This window comes from Dermochelys coriacea, chromosome 2 (assembly GCF_009764565.3).
Source record: "Dermochelys coriacea isolate rDerCor1 chromosome 2, rDerCor1.pri.v4, whole genome shotgun sequence".
In the NCBI taxonomy this organism is placed as follows: domain Eukaryota; kingdom Metazoa; phylum Chordata; order Testudines; family Dermochelyidae; genus Dermochelys; species Dermochelys coriacea.
In genome coordinates, this window is record NC_050069.1 from 161,029,254 (window position 1) to 161,048,906 (window position 19,653).

Genomic DNA, 19,653 nt, shown 5'->3' on the forward strand with positions numbered 1-19,653 from the left:
TGTCTCTTTTCCAAGCTGAAAAGTCCCAGCCTCATTAATCTCTCCTCATACGGAAGCCTTTCCATATCCTTAATCATTTTGTTGCATGTTCTTAATGAGTCCCAGTGTTCTGTTTGCTTTTTTGACTGCTGCTGCACATTGAGTGGATGTTTTCAGAGAACCATTCAGGCTCATGGAATTGAGTCTGGAAAAGGATACAGCATACTGCCCTGCTCTCAATTCACCCCACTTGGCTGGTTAAGGGGAGTGGGGTGGAGCCAGAGTCCATCTCATGTGACCCTTGGCTTTTCCCTTGCTTAGGTACCAAGCACAGCAATGGGGAGTACTGAAAGGAAGCATGTGCCCTGTTGAAATTCTTGCCAACCCAAAAGCAAAGCAAGATGACGGGGAATCTCGCCTTTCCTCAGCCTGCCTTGGGCTTCTGTATAGGAGCTGACCAGAATCTGGCCCAAATGTTTGATCCTGAGAGGTGCTGAACATGTGCGATTCCCAGGAGCAGGCCCAGCAGTAGCCGTATCTCTGTTAAGAATCTCATCTCTTAATGCTCCTGTGAGCTGTTTATGGTTTAAGTTCAGCATTCAGTCAATGTTCGGCATTACAGTAATAAGTCATTTCATTAATATTTAAAAGCTTTTGTTTATAAATACTTTATCATTCTTCGGGGGCAAACTGTGCTTTTGAAAATCTCAGCACTCATGGTAGGAAATTGTTTCAATTTGTAAGACTCCTTTGCACACTGCAGCAGAGTATACATAGTATCATACTACTCAGGCTTTTAAAGCCTCTACTATACTTCTCATCTGCCAACAACAATGGGGAAGACTCACATGAGCAAAAACAGCTCAAATTATTAACAGAAAATTCAACCCTTCAATATTGCTACCAGGAAAGGAAAGGAAAGAATTGCTGTTTCGCTAAAGGTACCCATACCTATAGCTAATACAGGTAATAAATCTGACTTTGTTGTCAAATTGACAGATGTGCTTATGAAATTTGAGTCCAGATGTTCATTTACAGCTAAACTACAGCTGATTTGCAACTAAAGCTAGTTGAGACATGAAATTTCAGTTCTGCAGGAAAATCCAACATTTTGAAGTTTTCAGTTCAGTTCCATCAGAACCCTACCTTTTTTTTTTTTCCATGGAAGGTAGTTGAAACCAAAACGTTTCTACAAAACATTTCAGATTTGATGAATCCGCATTGTCCAAGGAAAAACATTTCATTTGAAAAATTTCTGACCAGCTCTATTTGCATCTTACGTCCAGTCGTACAGCAAAGAGAATGAGCAAGAAATGCTCTTGCATTGATGTGATTTGTATATACATTTTCCTTCTTGGTCAACTCTGGCCCTGGTTCAGCAATGTATATAAGCATGTACCCAACTATAAGTATGTGCGTAATCCCTGTGACTTCACTTGTATTAAATGGGGCTACGCTCATACTTTAAGTTAGGTATGTGCTCATGTACTTTGCTAAGCCAGGGCCTTGGTCCACAAGATATTGCAAATTTACTTATTGGATAATGTCTTGTGTTCATTTTTTAATATTTTGAACAATGATTACCTTTGTGGCTGGTGCAATAACCACATATAGTAAAGTCCAAAGGCTTTACACTGGATTCAGAATTGAGGGAGTTAATTTTCCTGTTCATATCTGCTAACTATACCAAGACAAGGGCAAAGGATTCAGCTAATGAGAAAAGACTCCTCTCCAAGAAACCAATCCTGTTCCAGATGTAACCGATAGCAGTTTTGCCTTCAATAGAATCGAATTAGGCTGCAGGGGGCAGATTTGTAAAGGTATTTTGGTACCTAAAGTACCTAGGCACCTAACTGCCATTAGTCACACATCTAGGCATTTTTTGAAAATCCCATGAGGTCCCTAAATACCTTTAAAAATCTGGCCTCAGTTACCAAGGAGACTCATACAGAAGCAGAAAAGTCTGCCAGTCCCCTTGCTTACAGCTCTCCAGACTTACAGCTCACCTGGTCTGATGAATCTAGGCCGAGTTAAGGGAAAAAATCATAAAATAAGTGTATTATGGTAAGTCTAATATAAAACACTATAGGCTGAATAGAAGCTGAGAGATATAAGATGTAGCAGGTGGAAAACACTCTGTGTATACAAGACCTATTAAAAAAAAATCTTTTCGGCCCAAATTAATTGCTGCGTTCCTCCCAGAGCATCTTTGCAGACACAGGAAACAGAACAGTGTCACTATTCATTCCTGTCCATGGCTTGTTCCTCTGCTAAGCCCACACTCATCATGTTTGTGCATACGGTATCCCACCAGCTAGTCGGTGGTCATTCTCTAGGTCGGACTGACCTTGGTTGTGTTTGCATTATTTTCTTTGGCATCCTATCATCTGTTTGACTTCTGCGGTGTCCCAACATCATAATTTCTTCTATTGTGGCCAATCCCATACCCGGATTTCACATCTGACCCTCCTAATTAATTAAATTAATTAAAATAAATGATAAGGCTGATCTAAATCTAGTTCTCTAAAAAGTGTCTTGTAGAGATTTAGTTTGCATTGGTGACATCTTCTGGATGTATTTACTGACTGCTTGTGGAATTTTTAAAGCTTCACCTTTAAAGTAGTCCCTGAAAGGAGAGGTTTATCTTGAAATTCCAACTTCCTTTAGGCTCTTTAGTATGTCTCAGCTTTTACCTTTTCATTTTTTCCACCAACTAGTGAAACTGAGCATGCAAACACCTTTTCTTTTGGCTGGCAGCTCTAAATTGAACTTGGAAGCTTTATTTTCAGCTTAAAAAATTGCATGGAATGTGCATGAACACATTGCTTCTGCAATTTGGCTTGGACCATTCTTTGGACTCTTGTGACAGGGTGTACCATGTCCTTTGAGTCCCCCCTGCTGGAGGCCTCATGGTCTTACCAACCCCCTCCCCAGAAAAGGAACGGTGAAGGTGAGTCCTCCAGGCCTGCAGAGAGGCTGCAGGAAAGCAGCCAATCGGCAGCCTCAGTTAAAAGGAGCTGCAAGGGCTGAGCAGATTAGTTGTGAGCTGGTTCAGAAGGGTGAAGAAGGCTGTGAGACTCTCCAGGTGAGGAAACCTGAGAAACATCCTGCTCAAGTAGGGAACAGACAGCAAACCCTGAGGTAAGGGTGGAAAGGAAAGGGTTACATGGGAAGGGGCCCAGGGAACAGCAGCGGCAAGGATGTTAAAGGAAGCAGTAAGTGGCTGCTTTTTGTAGGGTTCCTGGGTTGGGATTGAGAGTAGTGGGAAGTGACTTAAGGTCCCAGAAGGAGATAAGACTCAGTACTAAAAGACCAAGAAAGGGACTAGAATTTAAACAGGCCCCGAGATGGGGCTGAAGACCCTGAAGAGAGCCAACAATTTGTTGGACTGTTACCCAAGAAGGGGTTTGTTCAGTCACATATTGACTGTGTGAGACTTGAGTGGAGGGCTAGGCCACTGAAGACCCACCTGACCAGATTAACAGCCAACAGGGGCACCAGGAGCAGAGGGAGAGAGTATGTGCAGGTTCACATCAACTGACAGGAGGTGCTCAGGTATGTGACCCCACCCCCATCACAGCTTTACAACACCCAAATTAGATATTATTTAAATGATAGAAGAATTGAGGCTAAGGAGCAGATTTACCCAGGAGAAGAAAGAGCCTCATCCTTCCACACACCAGATGATGACAGAAGTTTTGCTGTAGCCAGAGTGAAACCTTTGTGTTCTTTGAATGTTTTGTGAGATGTTTTGGTTTTGCTGCTGTTAAAACCTGTTGAACTCCAAGTTGCAATCTGAAACACTTGGAAGACAAGCTTCCTCTGAGAGAGATATTAGCTTTTGGACTGTATTGGCTGGCTTTGCCAGCTCACAGATCAGGAGCAAAGCAGTAACACTGTCAACTAAATCTCAGTATTTTCTTGCTGGAACAAGTCTTTTGTAATCTTCTAAAACAAGGGATTACAGACATGTGAAGCTGCTGTTCTTGTCGTGCTCAAAAAAATAATCCCTCCTGTTTACTTTCAATGAATATTCAGCATCTCAAGTATCTATTTAGAGAAAGGGGAGAAATGTGTTATCCAAGGAGATCTCCAGCTATGACCCTTGAGGGCTTTAGGCAGACCACACAGCTGCTGGCTTAAGACCAAGGTGCTCTTGATGGCTCTTTTGACCAACTAAACAAAAAAACAGCCCATCTGTGCACTCTGAGCAGCTGCTTCATGCCTTTCTTTGTTTGTGGGAAATTCAGTCATGAACAAATATCTAAACAATGCAACAGCTGGAAAGGCAGTAGCAAACATATTTAAGGAGAAAGATAAACTGCCTAGTGCCTTTTAGAGATTACAGCAGCTGAAGTCCTGCACCCAGGGAAGACATGACAATATTCACGATATAGGCATCTGAATCCATTGCCTCAAAATAAGTTTATTTTTCATCTGGTCTTCTTTAACACTGTCCTAAAGCCACTTTTTTTGTGTAATTAAGCACTGTAGTTGCTACCCAGAAGATGTGTGGTCAGGACTGAAATGCGGCTATCAAGATTCCTTTCCTAAGAATGGCCCCGGGTTGAAAATCATTGAGTTACCCAAATTTCCTGCACCAAAGGATTTAATGATAGTTTGTTCAGCATCAAATATATGTTAAATACTGTATTTTATTTCATCTTAGTAATTAAAAAAACAGCAAAGTATCCCTGGGTTTTTAACAATGGGCATTTAGAGTCCATTATAGCCATGGCAACTGGGGCTAAAACCATCTCTATGGATCTTGACAACAGCGAGAGAAGCGTGAGTCATAGTCATTGTATGCAACAAAACCATATCACAGCAACACAATCATTCTTTGTAATCTTATAGCTTGCCTTAAGACAGCTGTCTAACTGATCTCACATATCAAACTGCAACAAAATGTCAATGCTTCAAAACCTTTGACATTTCTTTATTCTTTATTATCAGGAGGCAATAAATGAATCTTTCTAGGCTAAGAAGCAAGGATGATATCAGAAAAAGTAGATAATATTTTTTATCTGCAGAACTAATGCTGGAAGTAATCTTACCTGAATGGAATTTGAGAATAACCAAGATCAAATGAAAACCTGTTCATTAACTATAGGAACTCAATAACACTCCAGCTAAGGTAGACTTCTCAACTGTAGTGGGTTAGTGTGGGAGTCTTTTTTTTTTTTTTTTTTTTTAAACTGAGTATGATAGTATTTCCCATTCACCTTACCTCCCTCTGTAACCAATAGGTCCTGCAAAGCAGGTTGAAGATAAGCTGGAGAACCACCATTTGTGGTCTATCAATATACTTGTAGGGAGGACTGTGTTTCCATTCAAATGTAGTGAGCTTTATTTTTTTAGGTTTATAATAAAGCCCCAATCTTTGCAGGCTATGCTCAGTATATGTAATAATAAAACAGCATGAACCTTGTTGGCTACCTGCCCCAGCCACCACCACAATACATCCCACACATTTACTCTTAACAGATTAACCCGTGGTCTATAAACTCCAGTTATTTTGAACCCATCATGGAGTGAATTCCGAAGTCCAAGGCCCTTCACCAAAAATGCCAGTCCTCCAGAGCTCAAAGTCTTAGAGACTCCTAGTGAAAGTTCTAGGGTGACCAGATAGCAAGTGTGAAAAATTGGGACAGTGGGGTGGGGGGTAATAGGAGCCCATATAAAAAAAAGCCCCAAATTTCGGACTGTCCCTATGAAATTGGGACATCTGGTCACCCTAGGAAGTTCCCACAACTAGTCTCAACTGTTGCAGTGGTATATGGGGCAGGGGGAGATCTATTTGATCTATGATTCAAAATTTATAGGTTTAAAAATGGCACCTTGAATCACATCTGGAAGCAAAGTGAATACTAGTGCACTCTTTGAGGCATGGCATGGCATGTACTCTGCCTAGTTAGCTCTGGTGCACAAGCGGGTAGCAACATTTTGCACTAGCAGAAGCTTCTGACAGAGATTCTTTTTATGCCTAATAGGCTAATTTTTACTCCTTTTTCCAACTATACACTCTCAAGCAGCCATGATTGTGTGCAGGTTTTTTGATGTGCTAGGTTACAGGTACACCACTTGCTCAGCATTTGCTGCTTTTTACACCCACGTGCATGTCTTGGGTAATACTCATCCCAGTGTCAAGAAATAAACTTTGACTTACAAGTGCTAGTGTTAATGTAACCAGATTACATATAAGCGGGGTGTGATACTGTATAAAAGAAAGGTGACCCTTTATATCACTGGTGTTACCGCTGTTGCCCAGTTGTAATAAATCTTATACAAAGTATGTCATGTAAGGTATCACTAGAAAAGTTATGATTTGCTAAGTATGATCCTGTTTATCTCCATGTATCATCTTTGTATCTCAAGTTATGAAAATTGGCTATGTATTTATATCTCAAACATGTGGTGTCCTTGGTGACACCCTCCTCCCCCAGACAGATTTACATCAGGACTAGCCAGTCATGTATTGATGGCCCAATAAGAACAATTCACTCTCACAATGGGCCATTGAAGAGACTCACCTTGCCCAGTGAGCCCCTCCTAAGGACGTCTCAGAAGGACTATGAACAATAGAGGCCCAGTGACTCATCGTGACATGTGATACAAGACTCTGTCTTGGGCCAGTAACTTTCCATGTTCTTGGGTGAAGATATAAAAGTGGAGACTGAAACATCATGCTTTTGTCTTCATTTCCTGCTTCAATTCTCTGGACTGACTTCTAACGAGGAAGCTTTGAAGAAGACACTGGTGACCTCCAACTAGTTTGAGTAATCAAGGAGAATTTTTACAAGCTAGCATATTTACATCACTGCTATGATCCTGACCTACATCTCTGAAAATCAATTGTATATGATTCCTTAACTTTTTAATGACTCTCTTCTTTTCTTTTTGTATTATTAAACCTTTAATTTTTAGTTACTAAAGGATTGGCTATAAGCGTGATTTTCGGGTAAAATCTGTGTTATATATTTGACCTGGTGAGGTGGCTGATCCTCTGGGATTGGAAGAACTTTGTGTGATGACTCTGGCTTTCAGTAACCTCTCATCATAAAGTCCAGTTATCTGGATGGTGAACCTGGGGCTGGAATGCCTAAGAAGACTGGGTTTTTTGGCTTCTTGTTAACCGGTGTAGTGATACAGAAGTCTACTTTTGTTACTAGTTTGGTAAACTCAAATGATAGAATAACCACCGGTCTGGGGTGTGTTTGCCCTGTTTCTCAGCAGTCGGTCCTGAGTTGGCATTCTCAGCCATGACCCACTTAGGCACAGTGACACAGGGTCTGAATTAGCTCTTTGCCATCTAGTGACGAACTGGGGAAAAAGACTTCAGGAGCAAACTATATTTGCAGTTGTGGTGGATTATGCCTTTAGGAAGCCACCTGATGTGCTGAGATACCAGTGAGTTCTATCTGTTCTGCCAGCTTGGGCCCCCTTTAACCTGTCTTGCTGAGCCAGGCAATTAAAGCCTCCTCTAACACCCACACCCACACCCACACCCACACACACACAGAAGCAAGGCCACACTCAGCTACAGATCAGCTCTGGGAAGACTCAGCTTAAGGGACTTGCTCCAGCACTCAGATGTCCACCTCACTTGTAGTGCAGACCCAACGACGTATTATGAAATCCGCCTGCTCCCTCAATGTGGAGGAAGGTATGCACAACTCCCCCCCATCCGCCATTAGAAATTTCAGAAACTGGGTTATATTATCAACAAAACAAATTTTATTAACTACAAAAGGCAAATTTTAAGTGGTAAAAGGGGTAACAAACAGAACAAAGCAGATTACTAAGCAAATGAAACCAAATACACGAACTAAGCTAGTTTCACTAAAGAAATTGGTTACAAATAGTATTTCTCACCCTAGATATCGTTGCAGGCAGATTACAAAAAGTCTTGAAAAGCAGCTGCACTGGTCTCCCTCTTGAGACCTCAGGTAGTATTATGCACAAGCTAGATGCCCTTCCAGCTTGAGTTCAACCCTTCTCCCCTCAGCTCAGTTTTGCTTCCAGGTCTTTTTCAGTGTCTCTTTGGGTGGGGTGGCAGAGGAGACCCATGATGTCACTCCCCTGCCTTATATAGCTCTTGTGTAAGGTGGGAGCCCTTTGTCTTCTAGTGGAAAACCACTAGCATTCCAAAAGGGGAGGAGGGGTATCCGGTACCAGGTTACTTGGACCCATGTCTCTGCATGGCTGTGGCAGTCATTGCTCATAGGCTGTCTCCAGCGTCCACAGGAAGACTAAGCCCTTTCACAGTCCATTGTCTCTGCTAATGGCCCATTAGCCCTGTTTGGCTTTTCCATTGTTGTACCTGAAGGGCTGGTTGGGGGTGACACCCAAAGCAACACATTTGAAATACAGCTACATATTTAATACTCCTAACTTCAGATACAGCAATGATACAGGCATACAAATTGGATAACCACATTCAGTAAATTATAACCTTTACAATGATGTCTTACATATGTCATCTTGCATAAAGTACATTTCTGTTATGTCATATTCATATCATAAGCATATGTTCACAAGGAATATGGAATGTAATGTCACAGCATTGACACACCTTCTCTGCCTGGTGCTCAGAAGATGGAGCTGCTTTGCCAAAGTGATCAATTTGTGGGTTACAAATCATGTAAGTATTGAATGCAGCAGTATTGAAATGTTATCCTTATTGTGTGAATAAAGGGCAGCAGAACTGTACTGAGCATGCCCTGATTGAGGTGGTCACCCTAAGCTGACCTTTGCATGCTAAGCAGGTGTAGGGATGTCAAATCCTACTGAAAGAGAGAGGGGTTGGGAGCGGGTGTTCTTCGGTGGTGGTGTTGGCTGTGCTTAAAGGGTCCTAGATGACATTTGACCCTTGTGTCCCTAGCAATTAAAGTCAGAATTCATTAGATCCAATTGACATTCCTTGTTTCTGTTCTGTGAATATTAGAGCTGACTCACTGATGAAGAGGTCCAGGGACTAGACAGGGTGAGGGACAGTGTTGCAGTGAAAGATCAAAGCAGAGGTTGCACTAGTATTGAGGTTCCCCGCTATCTAATGAAACCATTAAGACCTGAGCTAATCAGTAGAATCTCAGAATGCAGAAGTGCATTGCAAAAGTTTGCAATTGCAAAAGTGGCAGTGAACAGCAAGCAGCAGATGTAGTGATGTGGCAGAGGTAGCAGGTCATGGCAGAGATAGCAGCAGCAGATAAAATAGTGGCAGCAGTGGCAAACAGCAGCAGCAATGAGCCAGTTGCAGAGGTGCACAGCAGAGCCATTGCTCCAGGGGTAGGAGGTGGACCCATGTGACTGCACTTCTGTACTCTGGGTCTTTGCTGATCAACGAAAACCAGCTGTGACTGGGGTGCAATGCAGGGAGAGGGGAGTGATGTGCTAAAGGGACATTCGTTCATTACACTTTCACACCGTAAGGTGAGAAACTGAGGCAAAGGACATTGTCCAACATACTCTGGGATGGGTGTTTGCTCGTGGTCCTATGCTTTTGAATTGTAGTTGTGATGTTTTCCCAAATTAATGCAGGGATCCCTTTCCCGGTTAATAAAAGTTTTCTTTAGTTATACAGACTCCGTGCTTGCGAGAGGGGAAATATTGCCTCTTAGATGCACCCAGGGGTACTGTTTAGTTTTCCCAGATTACTGGGTGAGGACTTAAGCTGGTTCGGTTTTGTACTGTTAAGAGGAATCCCTAGATATTGAACATAGCCCTTGTTGCCACCAACTCCACCTGGCAGAAGGATTATATAGAGAGAGAGCTTTCGTTTTTGTTTAAATAGAATCCCTATTCCATAATTGTCCTTACAAATTGGCACGTTACAGTCCGATTCTAGTTTTTACCATTATCAGAAACGGGGACCTATGGCCTAAAGGAAATGCTGTCTACCTCTGAAACAACTAACATGGGCTATTAGTGAGGATTGGTTGCCTAAAAAGTCAAAATATAAAAAGCTTTGGCCTTTTTCATAAGAAGAATCAAACTAAAGAGTCAGTTGTCACAGTCTTGGAGGACCTCTGTTAGAACAGAACTTTAAGGCCTTGATTTAGCACATCACTTAGGCATGTGCTTATGGGCCATCGACATCAATTCAACAAATGCTTAAAGTTAAGCACCTGCTTAAATGCTTTGCTGAATCACAGGCTAGGGTAATACCATTGCCACTTAAACAAAATGATTAGACTCTCCTTTCTAACTTGGTTCTCTCCTAGACACTAAAGTAACATAGAAATGGATTTTTACTTAGGAATTAATCTTGCTTCCTTTAATCGTCTCTTTGCCCCAGGAAGTTACTGATGACTAAGACTTTTTTAGACTGTTTTAATCTTGCTATGTATCACAAGCTATAATTAAACATTAGTGAGATTGGGAAGTAGCCTATCTATTTCTTCAGTTGAAATGTTGGTAGAACAGTTTATCTTAAGTTAAAATTTGAACAGTGGTATGAATGAAATTACTGAAATCAAAGATAACTTTTAATGAAATACAATAATTCCCTGCAAGAAGTACTTTTAGTATTCTTTTTTAAAACAATTTTTCAAAATGAAAAACAAATTACATTCAGTATCATTATCTCTCTTTAACGTGAAAAGAAAAGGAGTACTTGTGGCACCTTAGAGACTAACAAATTTATTAGAGCATAAGCTTTCGTGAGCTACAGCTCACTTCATCGGATGCAGTTAGCTCACGAAAGCTTATGCTCCAATAAATTTGTTAGTCTCTAAGGGCCACAAGTACTCCTTTTCTTTTTGCGAATACAGACTAACACGGCTGCTACTCTGAAATCTCTTTAACGTGGTTGCATAGGAAGAGGTTTCTAATTTAGACAAAGATCTTTGTTAATGTTCCTGATTAAAAGGGTTTTTAATTAATGTTGTCTCCTGGTTATATTCCAATGTATCATTTTGTGGAAAACAACATCCTTCATGTGGAATTTAAATTCTCATTCACTGAACTTTGACTTTAGCTTGTTCCAGGGTATAATTGGAAGTCCTAAATCCATGGCCTCCAAATATCAGTGGGACTCCACAGCATATCTTCTTGAGAGAGGATGGTTTTGTGGGTCAGACATTAAATTAGGATTCCATAGATCTATATTAAATTACTGCCTCTGACATGGAATTGCCTATGTGGCCTGGGGTGAGTCATTTAATGACTCTGCCATTCCTCTCCCCCATCTGTAAAATGGGCATGATATACTTTCTGTCTTGTCTCTTCTGATTGTAGGTTCTTTAGGACAGGGTCTGTGTCTCACCATGTAAACATACAACACCTAGCACAATGGTGCCCTGATTTCAGTTGCAGGCTTATGGTGATTATTAGAATACAAATAATTATTAACAACTATAATGAGTCTTGAATTCTGAAAAGCTGAACATTCAGAATTTTAATTATGTACTTGGGAGGATAATCTAAAAAGAGAAGGAGACTAGACTGTCATAGATGACCTTGAAGAAAGAATTATCAGGTAGGAAATTTTTCCAGTTAAGATTTTTTTATTGCTATGTGCACTCATTCCAGAGACAGCCCATGACAGAAGTACCCACCCTGGCTGAACATCTATGAATACCACCAAAATATATGGACCCAGAGGTAATCAACCCACCTACTACTATCATATGTCGTTGTAATCAGAAGAAACTATCCAAAAGGTAATGCCTACAGTATCTTATATTCTCTCATTGACAGTTAGCATTACTGCCATAGCCCCAGGTGTGTGTGTATGTGTGTACACACACACACACACAAACACACACACACACACACAAAGGAAAGAAAGGGAAGATGAAGTAAAAGTTGTGAGGAATCAGTGCAGCCCTAATTGCTGTGGATTTTCTTTCTCTCTCTCTTATCTGCACTGTACTTCAAGCATCTGACAATGTGGCATGTTATGTGGATAGTTCAGCGGCAGCACATACAACTATGTAAATACGGACCACAAGTGTCTGCTGGCTAAATAGCAAATATAGACAGACAGATTTGGTGGGCTGACTCACCCATCATTTCAGAGCGAGAGATGAACTTAGTCAGTTCTGCCCTCTGTGGTCAGTTTCATCCTCCAATGTGTACATTCAACCAGGTGGATATGAAATTCCAGAAGTTTAAAGATCAGTCTAGTAAACAAGAGCTGGCATGAGCAAATGAGAACTTTCATTTAATAAAACACACTGAAAACAGATTTGTTTTCTTTGCTGAATATTATTGTCTCACCTGCATTGAAATGGGAATTGCAAGCACTTTGAGATACGGATCGAAACATTTTCTAATTTTACTGTAGCTTTCCTAAGTAAAACATCTTTTCTCAGTTAACTGCTTGATTTATTTCCTATCACTAGAGGGTTGTGCACTTTGTTGCTTCTGGAGGGTAAGCTATATTCCCAGTGACAGAAAGCAGTATAGTAGGCCGCTGCCTATGATATATGTAGCAGGGGCATCAGAGATTCAAAATGAACTAGAAAGTCATAATGATTTGTTTTGATTTTTTCTCTTTGAAAATTTAATCAACATGGACAAGTTTGCACCAAGTGTTTCAATTTTTGACTAAATGACATTTCTGTTGGAAAACTGTTCAGTTGGCATATTTTAATAGCTCTATTTCTGAGTGTTCCACTTTGCAACCTTAAAGGATTTTTATTTTTAATTAAATTTTGAAATGGTTCATGAAAATAAGTGTTGTTTGATATGTATTGAAAAAGTTGTTCCACTTCTTGCAGAACGCAGCCATGCAACCTTAACTCCGCCCAGTGGGGATGATAACAGTATTGGGAATATGACAGCACTTTACCTCTGCACCCCAATGAAACCTGCCATTTTCTCTGTGCCCACCAGAACTCTAAATCAGCAGTCCTAATCTTACAGTCTAACAGACCTTTCTTTATGATCTGTGCAGCACCATTCATATGGGGAGTACTGACTGCTGGCACACTTCTCCAATATGCTGAGGAAGGTGTAAGGTACTATACTTTCTCTGAGGGATTCCTTAGAACAGAAGATGACAGTGTTAAGGTTGTGTGGCTGCATTGTGCAAGAAATGTTGTCTTAACTCTGCATCTCCTGATTTCCTGCCCCCCCCCATGTTTTGTGTGATGAGGCACCATTAGCTGTGCATTTCCTGGGTTTTGTGAGTTTGGGGGTGTCCTTTCTGGTAACAGTAATATAATTTGCACTTATGTTTGGGGGCTTTAAGTTTCACATATTGGAATGGCATGGGGAACAGAAGACCCTGTTCAGTGTTAGCAACCTTTGTCCCTTAAAGTCTGGTGTAAGTAAATGCCAACCTGGTGATGTCTGGGCCATTTTTCCAGTTGCCCTGTGTCCCTATCCGAAAGTTGATTAAAAACATGTTCTCATCAGGCTGGAAAGAGAACTCTGCTGGTTTAGATTGGCATAGCAACAACCTCAGAACAGAACACGCAGGCCTCATGTTAACATATCAAACATAGCTTCAAAGTTGCTAATATTCTTTCATTTCTCTAGAATGTAAGGGACAGGATTATAGCCCAGTGCATACCATAGGCAGCTTCAAGTTCTTGTGCCATACAGAATGTTTACTATCAAGTCATTTTAGTTTGCTAAAGTATTGATGGAAAAGAAGATTTTCAAAGGCACAAATACCAGTTAGGCACCTAACTCCTTCTGAATTACTTAGTGCTTCACTAGTATTTGTGCCTTGGAAAATCTCTTTCTTACACATGAGTAACAAAAATAGTAAAAACAGAACAAGTCCTGCCTTTAACACAACACAATATGTAAACAGAATAGTTTGAAATGAATGCAAGAATCTTGGTTACCATGGTTCTTTAGTGCTTTGGAAACCAGCCTTTTACTACAGCACTCTCTGTACTCTGGTTTCATTTTAAGTGTTGAATGTTATTTTAATTCATTGATTTTTCTGTGATTTGTCAGTAGATATCTTGCTGAGTCTCAGATTACTAGAAACCTCCTTCTGTAATGGCTGACCATGCTTTGTACTATTCTGAGTTTGTGTTGTTATGAGCTGGGTGAAAACTTCTTATAGGTTGAGTTAAAACTGCCTTGAGATTGGTAGGCATGAACTCACCCTTCTATTTACATATTAGGAAGCATAAGCCCCACTTAAGATGCAAGGTGTGTGTGAACCTGCCCAGGAGCTTTTAGCAGAGTATTGTTTTGGGGGTGGAGGGAGAAAAGATCTCAAGGAAACTGAGGTCAGCAAGAACAGAGGGAGTGAGAGAGACAGCCTGAAGGAGCAGCTGAAAGTGTGTGGCTTATCCTTCAAGAAACTGGGGGTGGGGGAAGTTTTGGGGTTAGGGGTTCAGGCTGAAAAGAGTGCTTTTGGTGGTGGTGAGCAAAAAAAGCTGTTACCTGCTACTTGATTACTTCTGTGTTTAGACACAAGACTTTGAACATTCTTTATAACTAAATAAAATTGCGTCAAAGAAATACGTAATTACAACCTATTTCTATCCCTACTAGATCACAGACAAGGCCCCAAACTGACTAGCTACTTGGATCAATAAGAAGAGGCAACAGTATTTTTGCTGAAAGTAAGAATACTTCACGTAGGGACAAATTCTATAATCTTTGGTCAATTAAAATTCCGATTGAATCGCTGCAGGATTTAGCCCTTAGGTTAAAAGCAGATTCAGTAACATTATTTTACCTGGACAGGGCTATTTACAGCTTCTCTTGTACACAAGCTGTTAAATATAGAATGAGCACAATACCTGTTTGCTTAGTTCTGAGAACATGTATTTTATTCACACTGTATAATTTGGTTGCTTGCTGCCTCTCTGTGGCCTATCATTGTTACTACTACAGTTCAGTTTTTTTTCTGGGAATTGCTTAAACTTTGTTAACCATTAACAGTTGTGCACCAAACGTTCCCAATAAAGGCCTGTATCACACTGCCTCCTGCAGAAATTCCCACATGTGAAGTTTTGAGTGTGTGGAGAAGAGAAAGCCCAGTGGATCCCCTGACTAGTGCTGGATTTTTTCAGTTTGCTAAAAAATGCTTTTGTTTCAGATCAATCCAAAATGAAAATGTTTTTGTCTTCTCAGTGAAACAAAATATTGGAAAAAAACACCCATTATCTTCAGGTTGAACAAAATGTTTCATTTTGATTGCAGGCATTAACTGCTTTTTTTATTAAAAGCAAACACATTTTGGAAATGCCATTCACAAAACTCCCATTCCCCACCCTCCTCTAAACTTATAGCCAGATAGTGGTTAGAATGCTCACCTGGGATGTAGGAGACACTGGTTCAAATCACCGCTCTGCCTGATTCAGAGTAGGGACTTGTACTTGGCTTGCTCACATTGCAGGTGAGTTCTCTAAAAACTAGGCTATAGGATACTCAGAGGTGGGGGTTTCAATCTCTCCTGCTAAAGCTGTTCCCATTTTGTAAAATAACTTTAATATGCATTGTGTCAGATGAGACACTCTATAGCCTACTGATTAAGAGACCTGCCAAGGACACCTGGGTTCCCGTCCGGTTCCAGTGAATTAGCCTGGGTTCCAGTCCTGCTCCAATGAATGAGTTATTCATAAAGCTACGTTTTAGTCATGGGTATTTTTAGTAAAAGTCATAGACAGGTCACGGGCAGTAAACAAAAATTCACAGCCCGTGACCTGTCCATGATTTTTACTATATACCCCTAACTAAAACTTGGGCCAGAGGACCGCAGATGCTTAGTAGTAACACTGCTCAGCAGTGTGGGAGTGCCATGGGAGCTGGGGGGGGGGCCCAGAAGCCCACTGGTGCAAGGGAGGAGACAGGCTGTGTTGCATGGCCTGGGACCCCCACTGGCACCGGTGAGGGAGTGGCAGGGGTGCACGGCCCAGGACCGCGCTGGGGTGGGGGCGGGCAGTGGCAGCGCGCAACCCAGGAACCCTGCTGGTGCTGGGATGGGGGTCCGGGCAGTACTGCGCGGCCCTGGTGCCCTGCTGGAGGGTCCCACAGCTCTCGCTCGAGCCTGAATGTCTACACAGTGATTTTTAGCCCGGAAGCCCAAGTCAGCTGACCTGGCCCAGCCACGGCAGTGCTGCACGACTTTTATCCCTGTATCCATGTACCCATAGAAGTAAAAATGCCATCCCTGGAGAACAGAAACAAGTTACCTGATGCAGGATGACAAGAAAAAGCTGCACAGTTTTAATGTACTTAGGGCAGATCCTATAGTGCTTACATAAACAAAACTCCCACTGATTTCAATGACTGAGTAAAGACTACCAGTTTAAGCCTTTAGAATACTGTATGTATATGCACCACTTTATTTTAGAATTCTTTAAGTTATACTAACTTTTCCTATAGTGGGTTAATATTAATAGGCAGAGTCCTGCTCTACACAATGTTAGATGTATGGGTATGCTTACTCTTGCAGGAAGAACAAAAATATTTAACAATGGAAAGGAGAGATGTTACTCCTTACAAAAATTAACAAAGGATTACCTAATGTTTTTACTAAAGTTCATATTTGCATAGCTTACACTGGAGTCTGAGTCGATTTATCCTTTTCAATGATTCGGTAAAGAGCCAAAAATACAATCATATACAACAAACTCTTAAAAGCTCTTGAGAGAGACAAGGAAGGGGAGGTAATAGCTTTTATTAGACCAATTTCTATTGGTGGAAGGAACACGCTTTCAAGCTACACCGAGCTCTTCTTCAGATCTGAGGAAGGTAAACTGATTGTTCTGAGTTAAATCCAAGTTGGGACTGATTAAGTGTAAGGGGTTCACACCTGCAACAGGTGACCACTTAAAATGAAGTAGGGAATTAAGGGTTACTAGGCAGTAGGTTGGTTGTATTAGTGTCTCACAGCGCTATGATTTAAAGCTCCCAGGCTTGCCTTTTGAAGGTATTGTGCAGGGGGGTTTTTTGTTTATTTTTTTCTGAGGACAAGGTCAAAGATAGAGTAATAACTTTGTGAAAAATATTTGCCCACAGGTGATATGGTGGTTTTTGTCTTTCATTGTTTTTTGTGCAAGTTTATTTGAGATCATAGTGATTGGTTTCACCCGTATAGTTGTTGTTGGATGAGGTACATGACATGTTGTGATAGGCATGTATAGAACCCATGGATCTTGGCAGGTGTGTTATGAGGGTATTGATCAGTGTAGCAGTGGAGATATGCCAATGCAGAGTTGAAGTTGCTTGGGATCCTGGAAGTGGGTGGGCGGAAGCCTGCCCACTGCTAAAGGACCTCCCACAGCCTAAAGGGAGGATCCACAAAAGCCGGGATCTCAATTAATTGCAGGGGACAACTAAAGTTATTAGAGGGACAGGAGTGAGGTCACAGGGCTAAAGGAAGGGAACTTGACAGGGACACCAAGCAGAGAACCCTGGACAGCGCCCACTGCTCCTCGAAGATGTCAAGGGAGCCAGCGGACGCCGCCCAGAGGAACTCCACTCGGATGCATGAGTGGACGGAGGATCGGAAATAGGCCCCGCAGTTGCAGGAAGCCCCATCAGCCAACCTCCTCTCTCTGGTCTTGTAGATGGCCGTTTTGGCCAGTGCTAGGAGGAGGTTGACAAGGAAGTCCCATGACTTGGTGGGGCCAGGGATAGGGAGTGCATAGATAAGGAGGTGAGGGGAAAAGTGCAGCCAAAAATGTAACAGGATATCTAAGAGGAGCTGGAATAGGGGCTGCAACCTGGCGCACTCCAGATACACGTGTGCCAGGGTCTCCCTCACGCCGCATCAGGGGCAGGTGTCCAGGATGGGGGTGAACCACGCCAAGAACACACCCCTGCTCACGGCTCTGTGAAGGAGCCGCCAACTAATATCCCCAGTGGGCTTCGGGACCAGCGTGGAATATAGGCTGGCCCTCTGGGGTTCCTCACTCTCCAGAGGTGGTAGGAGGACCTGCCACTTCGTATTGAGGCGGGACATGAGGGTGAGGACGTGAAGGGTGTGGAGCATGAACGTGTACAGATGTCTCCTTGGAGCGGCCTGGAAACGAGCTGGCTGCAGATTGTGCAGCCAGCTCACAGTGAAGAGGTGGGCTGGCCGGGTGGGGTCATGGGACAGGGGTCTGATGAGAAGATCCAGAGGGCCTGGGGTGTAGGGTGGGTGGAGGGCGCCCTCTCGCAGGACCCGATTGAGGTAGTAAAGCGGCCCTCACTTCCTGAAGTACATGCCGGGGAGCACGAGGGCTGGAGTTGCTTGGTGGTAGGTAGTCTCCTTGCACAATGTGTAGTTGAGCAAACCTCAAAGTTCTGAAAAACAGGAAATGTGGAATTAAGGTCACCCAGCGAGCCCCATTAACACACACACAGTTACTCTGCCAACTCCACAGATGCTAAAATGTACAAGCTCTTCACCTTCTGTTCCCCACTCCCATTCATTCTCATCCACAGGATTCCATCTGACACTATTAAAGACCCCCACCCTAAAAAAAAAAGGTTGCCCTATGTATGTTTTTGAAATGCCTCTTCCTCATTGTCCAGTTTGATGAGCACACATAGCAGCTCTCCCTTGTTGCATGCAACTGCCTAACTGGCCATGCTGGCTACATGCTCTAACTGCACTCCAGCCTGGATTAGACAGGAGACATTGGATCTCCTAGGCCTCTGGGGAGAAGAGGCTGTACAGACACAGCAATGAAAAGATTGCACAGGAGATGGGATACAAAAAGGATCAGCAGCAGTGCCATATAAAAGTGCTGCCAGTCTCCCCTCCCTACCCCAGGCACAACTTGTGTATGTCCCGCAGCACATTGTGAAAATTCTCCAAAAATCATTGTGCTGGAGGGTGGTGTGTGGCATACTGGGATATTTACCTGTGGTGCATTGCACTTTGCATTGACACAAGCACTCCTAGTGAGTATGCAAAATGCTGATGTGAGCAGCCAGGTGTGCACTCAGATAAGCAATATGCTAACAGTGGCAGCTTTATGCTGGTGTAACTTGTATTGACCAAAGTGGAACCTCCTGAATATTATAGCACACACTCAGACTGGCCCTTGGCACTGTGTGCATAGTGAGGCCTTGCACAAAGAGAGTAGAGGAAAGGTGGCATGGACAACCTTCTCCTTTCCTCCCTTGTATCCTTTAGTAGTGCTAGATGGAATCCTGTGCGTGAGAATGAATGGGTTGTAAAAGGAGATGAGAAGCCTATATATTTCTGCAACTGTGGGGTTGGCAGAGTAAAGATATGTGTATTAATGGGGCATATTAGGGCATTGCTGAAAGAAGGCAGAGTTAAGATTGCACGGACAACCTTAACTATGCATTTCCCAGTTTTCAAAAGTTTGAGTTCTTCTTCGAGTGATTGCTCATATCAATTCCAATTCGGTGTGCGTGCGCTGCGTGCATGGCCATTGGAAAGTTTTTCCCTTAGCAGCATCTGTCAGGTCGGCTGTGGAGCCCCCTGGACTGGCACCGCTATGGCGCTCAATATATGACCCTGCCGACCTGGCACCCCTGCAGTTCCTTCTTCCCGCCTGTGATGGTCGTTGGAACTGTGGTGTCTTGCTCTGCAAGTTCTCCACGTTTCCCTAGCTTTGTAGATAGTTGTTGTTTGCTTTTGTTGGTAGTTCTTTGTTTTTGTTATAGTTAGTGGCAGCTGGGTTGGGGGGTATACCCTCAACTCCGACTGTTTTTTCTTCAGGACTCTGATGCACAAGTCCTCGGGATTCAAGCCCTGCAAGTCCTGCTCCAAGCCCATGCCAACGGGTG